Source organism: Neofelis nebulosa, chromosome 3 (genome assembly GCF_028018385.1).
Source record: "Neofelis nebulosa isolate mNeoNeb1 chromosome 3, mNeoNeb1.pri, whole genome shotgun sequence".
NCBI classification, from domain to species: domain Eukaryota; kingdom Metazoa; phylum Chordata; class Mammalia; order Carnivora; family Felidae; genus Neofelis; species Neofelis nebulosa.
Genome location: NC_080784.1, coordinates 56279855 through 56287543, shown reverse-complemented (window position 1 = coordinate 56287543; position 7689 = coordinate 56279855). Strand labels below are relative to the sequence as shown.

Below are 7689 nucleotides of genomic sequence, written 5' to 3'. Positions count from 1 at the left end.
AAGGCCTCATTGATCGCCTCGGGCAGCGGCCAACTGCTCCTGTGAACGCTAGACGTCCCAAGTAACCTGAGCCCGTGGCTCCCTCCCATTTGGGGAGAAAAAAAAAAAAAAAAAAAGAAAAGAAAAGAAAAAAAGGATGGGGGGGGGGTGGAATCGAAAAAGGAAAGGCGAAAAATACTGAGAAACATGTTTTGGCAGGCAAGGCCTTCGGAGACTACCATATGTGCTCCATATTGAGCAGGCCCTGGTCTTTGATGTTTTTTCTGAAAGTAAAGACATTATTCTTTCTCAAACTGTGCCTAAGTACTACAGACATTAAAACAATGAGGCCCGAACGAGCGGACCCGGCTCTAAGTGTTTAATTCGTCCTTCACCCAAGTGCTCGCCACCAGTTAGCTCCCCCGCGTGCACCCCGACTGCCGCCCGGGTTGCCAACCCGTCCCGGGCCCCATCCCCCGTTCAGGCCCGCGTCTGTCTGTGTCCTAGAACATCTTCGCGCCAAGTTCGGAAGTAAGTACTTTCCCAAACGCCCGGCGCAAACTCCCCAGATGTTTCCTGCGTCACGGAAACGAGCCCAGGTTGGATCTGAAGCATTCTTACGACGGCGGGTCACGGGGCCCGCCCGGCGCCCGCGAGCCCGGCTCCTCCGCGAGCTGCGGGGTGCGCCGGGGGGCCTCCCGCACTCCCCGGGTTCGCGCCCACGGTGGCTCGCTGGGGAGAGGCCAACAGGGCGGGAAATTGGAGGGGTGGGCATTTTATTACTTGCAGAATTGTGAATCACAACCGAAGATCCCTAGTAAATTTACACTCCGATCTCTGGGGAGCTGATCAGTCACTTACGGGCTGATTGTAAATTCCTCCTTCTCTGTGCCTCCCTCGACCCACGGCCGGACACAACGGGGACCTTAACGGGGGACCTAAATCCACTCGGGGAACGGGGAGGTCTGGGCCCGCCGTAAGCGACAGACCAATAGACCGGAAACTCTCTACCACGGGGCAGGATCGTGGCGTGAACCCGGGACCCGCTCTCGCGCGAGCCATGCTTCCCAAACTGGGGTACCTCCAAGGTGGGCGGGTCGTGGAGGGCTCTCGAGCCAGAGGAGCGGCGGGCGAGGCCCCGCTGCTTCCGGGTCTCGGCAAGTGCTTCCGGGGTGCGCACCACGCGGCTGGTTTCTGCGCTCACAGATCATTACAAATAGCCGAGGAGAAGATTAGCGCCAACAGAGCAGGGCGATGACCGTGGTGTATGACTACGCTTGGGTGGGTGACAGTAGGGCCCCTCTAAGTAGCCGTAGTCAGGCCCCAGGGCTCAAGCACGTCAACATCTACACTCCGCTGACCCAGAGATTCGAGAAGGGTGGGGCGGGGTGGGGGGCACAAGAGCGCCGCTTCAGCATCCTGGTCCCACCCATGATCGCAGGTACTCGGACACGGCCCAAGTCACCCCTTTACCCCAAGTAAATTCGCTGAGATGACCTTTCTGTGCTTTGGCCCAGGAAGGTTTCTGCTCCTGGTCATCTGGACTGGGCCTGCCTCAGTCTTGTGAGCTCAGCTCTGGACCGTCGAGGGTGAAGAAAGGAGCACTACGAGGCAGAAGTAACTAATATCTGCAAACGTCAGCTGGAGTGGGCTCCCTCGACGCCAAGGTGCTTGTTATCCAGGAGGAATCAGCTTGTGTTGGGGCGCTGGGCTGAGAAATGGGAGCAGATCCTCGAGGTAGTCTCATATATGAGCCTGGAATTAATTGAAAAGGCACGGAATACACGCACGTGTGTGTGTGCGCGCGCGCGCGCCTTTGCTTACATTTGCTCTCAAATAATTGCCCCTTTTCCTTTGAAGCGACCGTTTTGTCAACCAGGATCTATTGTCTCAGCTCCCACACTGTGTGCTCAATATCGCCACCAGACCCTTTGGGGCATTCAAGGCCACAGAAGACTAGGTTCTTGCTCGTGAACCTTGCTCAGGACTGGGAATTAGCGGAAGAAAGGGAGGTCGCCCATTAAAATTACTTATTGTGCTGCACTTTTTTTCTGGAATGAACTAAAGGCACCCTGAGAAGAATATGATAATGTATGCTTGCACTTCCGGGCTTGGCTTCCTTTTTCTGACCCTTCCTCAACTGGGCTTTTCCTCCTCAAGAGATTTGGAGGGTGAGTAGAGAAACTGCCAGCCCAGGTAAGTATGGAAGCCACATGGTCTCATGAATGGAAAAAAGGAAATCATCTCCAAATGCAACCAGGCAGGTGGGGGTAGATGGAGTCTGAGAAGGAATGGGAAATCTGAATAACCCCCAAGGCAGCAGACTCCATACCCAATGGTGAGGTGTGAGAAACAGTCAACATTTGGAGTCAGAAAGACTTTTGGCAGCTGTTAGATAACTTCCTGATCTACAATAAAGTTCATGTGACCTAGAGGATGTTTTCTGCAATTCTGTTGCCTGGCTACCTTCCTCTCTCTCCAAGTCTGCGAGTTTGAGAGATTTTTCTGGGTCTGCATTGAATGGCGGTGCTGGCTGAATGCATGCCCTCGAAGGGGTCCTGACAGATGGCAGCTGCTCAGGTTGGACAGGCGCAGTCCAGGTCTCACTGATCCGTTGCCTCCTCAGTTTTCACCTGCCAGGTGACATAGAGGCTCCCCTTTTTGCGATGGGGAATCCAGGTGTCCCCCATTTCTGGCACCCAAACTGTTTGTTCCAGACCTTACCCAGATGGTGCAAACTAAACTTTTTTTTTCCCCTACGTAAAGTCCCAAGCGCCTTACTCAGTCCCAGTGTCCTCAGGCCACAACAGCCAAGTTTCTGCAAGGCGGTCTCCCATAATCAGTGCCTAACCACTATGGAAACACATGCAAGATGTTTACTTTCTTTAGTGGAAAAAAAAAAAAATGCAAAGGGAGCCCGGCTAGCTCTTCAAGACTCCCTGGAAAGCATTGTGCATTGAGAGAGTCCCAGATCCTAGCAAAGGATGATGCAGGTGTTACCTCTCAGTCCCTGTGGCCAGCTAGTCCTCACATCCTCCCACTCCCAGAACGCCTAGTCATGCATGTGCGGACTGGCCCATAGGCAGGTGAGTAGGAGGCCGTGCTCCATGGGCATCACAGGTCTGGATATTTGCACAGGTTCTGGCCTGTTTGAGGGACCATCCTTTGGGTCTGTAGAATGTGGGCTTCCCTGAAGTGCAGCTGGAGGGTAATAGAAGTAAGTGAAGAGCAATAGCAAGAATGCAGAGATCAAACCTTGCCAACTAGGGTCAGAGAATGTACATGGGGGCAAGTTCTCAAACTTGCACTGGTGAGATGCAGAGGTCAGGGTTTGGAATTTTGCAGAGCTGTTCGTAACCGGTGGGGGGAGGGAGGTGATCAACCCAGCAACCATACCTCGCCGTGGGAAGGGGAGCTGGAAGTTTTGTCACATTTCTAGAGCTTCTAGAAAGAAACTGCATCTTTTCTCTAAAGATGAATAAACAAATGCACTATGATGAGGATCATCAGGGCTAGGAACGGCACTTCCAAACCCCTTAATGGGCAAATGTCCCAGTTTTGCAAAGGCAGAAATAAACTCTGAGGCCAAGATGCCAGCTCCAGTCTAGAAGCTAAGACCCAACCCAGGTATACCTGGCCTCAGAAATGCACTAAGCACTGGCCTCTGACAGGGAGGTCAAGCGGGATCTTCTCTGGGAGCTGTGGATGTGTCCAAACTCCTGATGGATTCTGGGGGCAGGGTTGGTCATCATCAGCAACGGAGAGACTTACCTTAAACCTACCGCTGGGAAGGAAGTGGGAGTAGTAAGTCTTCTTAAGTACGCCAGGAATGTCTCCCATTTTCTGCCAACCCATAAGCACATTATAGTCTAATTGTTACCCATAAGTGCCTTCCAGCCCTGCACAACTGCAAACTCTGGAGCTCAGAGCCTACCTGTGTGCTTGACTTTGCCTGACATGGAGTGGATGCCAAAGAAGCAGCTATGGGCTTTATCATCGGTGTAATCCCCAGCTCGCAGCCATCTCGCAGAACCCAAGCTGTCCCAGTTTTCTCATTTGGATCCATTTCTTTTTGCTCTTGGCATAAGAAATCATTCTGGTCACTAATGACTGTAATAAGATCACTCTGGCTTAAGTCACCCAGGATGGCCTGGAGCCCAGAGGCTCCCCTGGGGTGGTGGATGCTGGGCCCCTCCGTATGGGTGGGGGAGGGGCCTCCACCTGACGTGGCCACACCTCCCAGGGCTTTTCTCACCTCCCTCTCTGCTGCCACCACCACCTTTCCCTACCCACCGCCAGTAGGTAAAGCCCTGCCATAGACCAGACCATGTGAATGTGCCTTTCCCAGGCAAAGAACTCCACAGATCCTGAACAAGGGAATTGGGTTGGAGAGACCAGTGGAGGAACCCAGTGGAGACCAACAAGCCTTAGCTTCAGTTGTTAGAAATTGAGGCGGGGTTCCAAACACCCTTCCAATTTTGTGTACAAGTATTTTCCTTTTTTCTTTCCCTCTCTTCCTACAGTTTTCTTGCTCTTTTCATTTCTCTCTTGAATTTACTGATTTTGTTTTTTCTTTTTATAGTTTCCAGACCGCCAGAGTCTCTGAGAGGAGAGATTTTATACCTGAGTCATGCCATTCTGGTTGGAGGAGGAAAAACCAAGTTCAGTTCAAATTGGCGACCTAGTCTCAGTCTCATCGTCAGGCTCTTCCACTTGGCGTTCCTAAGGTCAAGTGTGGTGCCACCAGCCATGAGCAGCCGCAAAAAATGTAGCAAACTATGATAGAGGAGAAATACATGGATGCAGGGAGGCTTTCTTAAGTCCAGAGGGAGGAGGTAGAGGGACTTAACTAGCTGGCATTTAGGAAATCACCATAGTCTCTCCCTCTCCTACCAAAAGGACTATAAAGTGAGTTAATATACCCTGATAGGGTTTTTTTTTTTTTTAATTCTATTAAATGATCATTCATTTAGCCGCCTCCAGGTTTGGAACAGTGCTCCAGGGGCAGTTAGGGCCCAGAGGTCTTAGAATAACCAGAAAATGAGGAAATGCACCTGATACCCCTGAATTTCCCATCCATGCCCAAGGGGAACAGGGAGCTCAACAAGGGTGAGTATAGCTTTAGGGACTCTTTAAAACAATTCATCCTGAACGCCCACCTGGAGTCTGTGCCCCATGCAGCTGTACTGACCAAAAGAGAAGAATGTGGGCATCTGGCTCCCTAATTCTCCTTGCCCAGGCCCAGCAACAGTAGACTAAAAGAAAAGGAAAATGGGGAAGTAAAAAGACAATGGAGAACATCTGGGCTAGGACTGTGCCTGTGTAGGAGAGGAAACAAAAATTCCCCTAAGCGAGTCTCAAATCACAATTGCTCCCCACTGCTCCCGGCCACACACAGACCTCTACACCCTCCCTCCTTGCTTTTTGGCTTTACCTGTTCTGTCTGTCCCCTCTTTCCTTCTGCAAATGCCTCAAATTCAAAATCTAAGGCATTTTCTCCAGTGTAGGCTTGCAGTCACCAGACAGCCTCTCTGTGGATGAAAAGGAAGTCCATGACACCAAGAAGCAACTACTGAACAAGTTCTGGGAAGTAGGGGTGCCAATAAGAATGTTTGGGTGGTGGAACCCCCAGGGTTTCACTGCTAGGAGTTGAACCATGGGTTTCCAGAGCCCACACTCAGTCCTCCCCCCAATTTAGGGGCAAGTGGTCTCTTCTGCTCGCTGGACAAAGCCTGGCCCTGACAGGTGGAGAAAGGTCCGAGGCGGCACTTGGAAGTTTAGGACCATGTTAATTCCTTCCTAGGTCTCCCCGGGCTTCAAAGCCCCAGGCTGAAGGGGAGTATTTGGGCTCAGTTCAGATGCTCGTGGCATGAACAGAAACTCAGGTCCAGTGAATCTGAGTTTAAATCTTCTCAACCCTCGTGTGATGGGGAAAGAAAAGTGTGGGGTAGACTTTGGACTCTTCTGGCTGAGTAAGAGATTCCTGGTAACTGACCTTCTCATGAATATTTTGGGGGAATAGGTACAAAGGTGCTACAGCTTAAAATGGTGTCCAAGGCTTCAAGTCCTTAGAACCAATTTCCCACCACTTACATCACTCTCCAGGAATATATATTAGAGACACATGGAAAGCAGCTCATCTCTCTCTTCAAGGTCAACCAGAGACCCAGCCCAGGCTGCAGGACCTATCTGTGTCATCAGCTCTCAGGACGTTGCTAGAAGCAAGAGGATGGTAGTAAGGATCCCTGAAATTTGTTTGGATGCACAGACCTATGGCTCTGATCAGGTCTCTCCTCTCTGCACCTCAGTGTCCTTGCAGGTACACAAGGTTTGGAAATACTCCTCTTACGGTTTGTCAAGATCGAGCAATGCACAGCCTATAAAATGCTGGACCCTTAATAGGCTCTCACTAATAGTAGCTCTTCCTCTCATGTTCTGGAAGTAGGGGCAGGCAGATTTTATTACGTCTCTTTAAAAAAAAATCTTTTGGGGCGCCTGGGTGGCTCAGTCGGTTGGGCGGCCGACTTCGGCTCGGGTCACGATCTCGCGGTCTGTGAGTTCGAGCCCCGCGTCGGGCTCTGTGCTGACGGGTCAGAGCCTGGAGCCTGTTTCGGATTCTGTGTCTCCCTCTCTCTGACCCTCCCCCGTTCATGCTCTGTCTCTCTCTGTCTCAAAAATAAATAAACGTTAAAAAAATTAAAATATATATATATATATATATATATATATATATATATATTTTTTTTTTTTTTTTTTTTTTTTTTTTTAATTAAGTAAGCTCTACACCCAAGGTGCGGATCGAACTCCCCACCTTGAGATCAAGAGTTGCTTGCTCTATGGACTGAACCGGTCAGGTACCCCTACTCCTGTTTTCTTGATGGAAGAACCCAGGCCAGGTCCTGGAAGAGCAGCAGAGGACCACCCGTAACTTCCCTGACTTAGATTGAGCCCCTTGGCCAGTGCCTGAGTTCTGCTGTGGTGGTGGACTCTCAGCTCCTCCCCCCCCCCATCCCCATAGCAACTAGGAGCCCAGGCCCAAGCGTAGAGGAGGGCCTCCTGCACCAAAAGGGGGCCCAGTCTGCAGTAATCAGACTCTGAAAAGCTCCTGCCAGAGGTTGGACGTGAGTAACTCTGAGTTCATTTGACAGCCAAAGGGCAAGCAACTCTTGGTGCAGAGAGCAGTGGCTTCCCCAGGCCAGCCTTGCTGCCTTGTCCTCTCCTCCAGAGCAGGCACACTCATTATGCCCCACCGGGCGCTGGGCTCTAATTCCCCCTACCCAGCGCCCACCCCTTCCCCAGATTTACAGAGCAGCCTGGGATTCTCAGGACTGCCGAGTGGCTGCTAGAGGAGGAAGGAAAGTGGGGAGCCCTGGGCTCTGCTGTCTCCACATCCCTTAATGCCCAAATGCTTGTCCAGGAGCAAAGGCAAGGAGGTGGTGCCTACTACCTAAGCCAGGCCCTACTCCTTGCTTAAGGGCTACAGGCAGGCCTTGTTTTTTTTTAAAAACCTGCCACCCTAACCCTATACAATTACCAAAAGCCAAAACAGTCCCCAAATCTTACTTTTTCCCCCACAACCGCCCCGCCACACCTGAGGGCCCCAGTCAGCGGCAACCGCCGTGGGCACCACCTTACTAACGTTTGGAGGTAGATCTAGGAAGGAAGAGAAGAAGCAAACTGCCCTTCAGGATGAGAGAGCAATATTCATTC

The 7689-nt window shown here is 51.4% G+C and overlaps 1 long non-coding RNA gene across 2 annotated transcripts; it reads right to left on the bottom strand.

Annotated features, from left to right (window-relative positions):
• Positions 1 to 738: 738 nt before the first annotated feature.
• LOC131506849 (uncharacterized) lies at positions 739 to 5407 on the bottom strand. Of its 2 annotated transcripts, XR_009259183.1 has the most exons (3): positions 5139 to 5407; positions 3613 to 4755; positions 739 to 2612 (listed from the first exon to the last, which is right to left on the bottom strand). It is a non-coding gene; the product is annotated as an uncharacterized LOC131506849 (long non-coding RNA). The 2 variants fall into 2 exon arrangements; XR_009259182.1 differs by lacking the exon at positions 5139 to 5407 and having other exon boundaries at positions 3613 to 5132.
• Positions 5408 to 7689: the final 2282 nt, after the last annotated feature.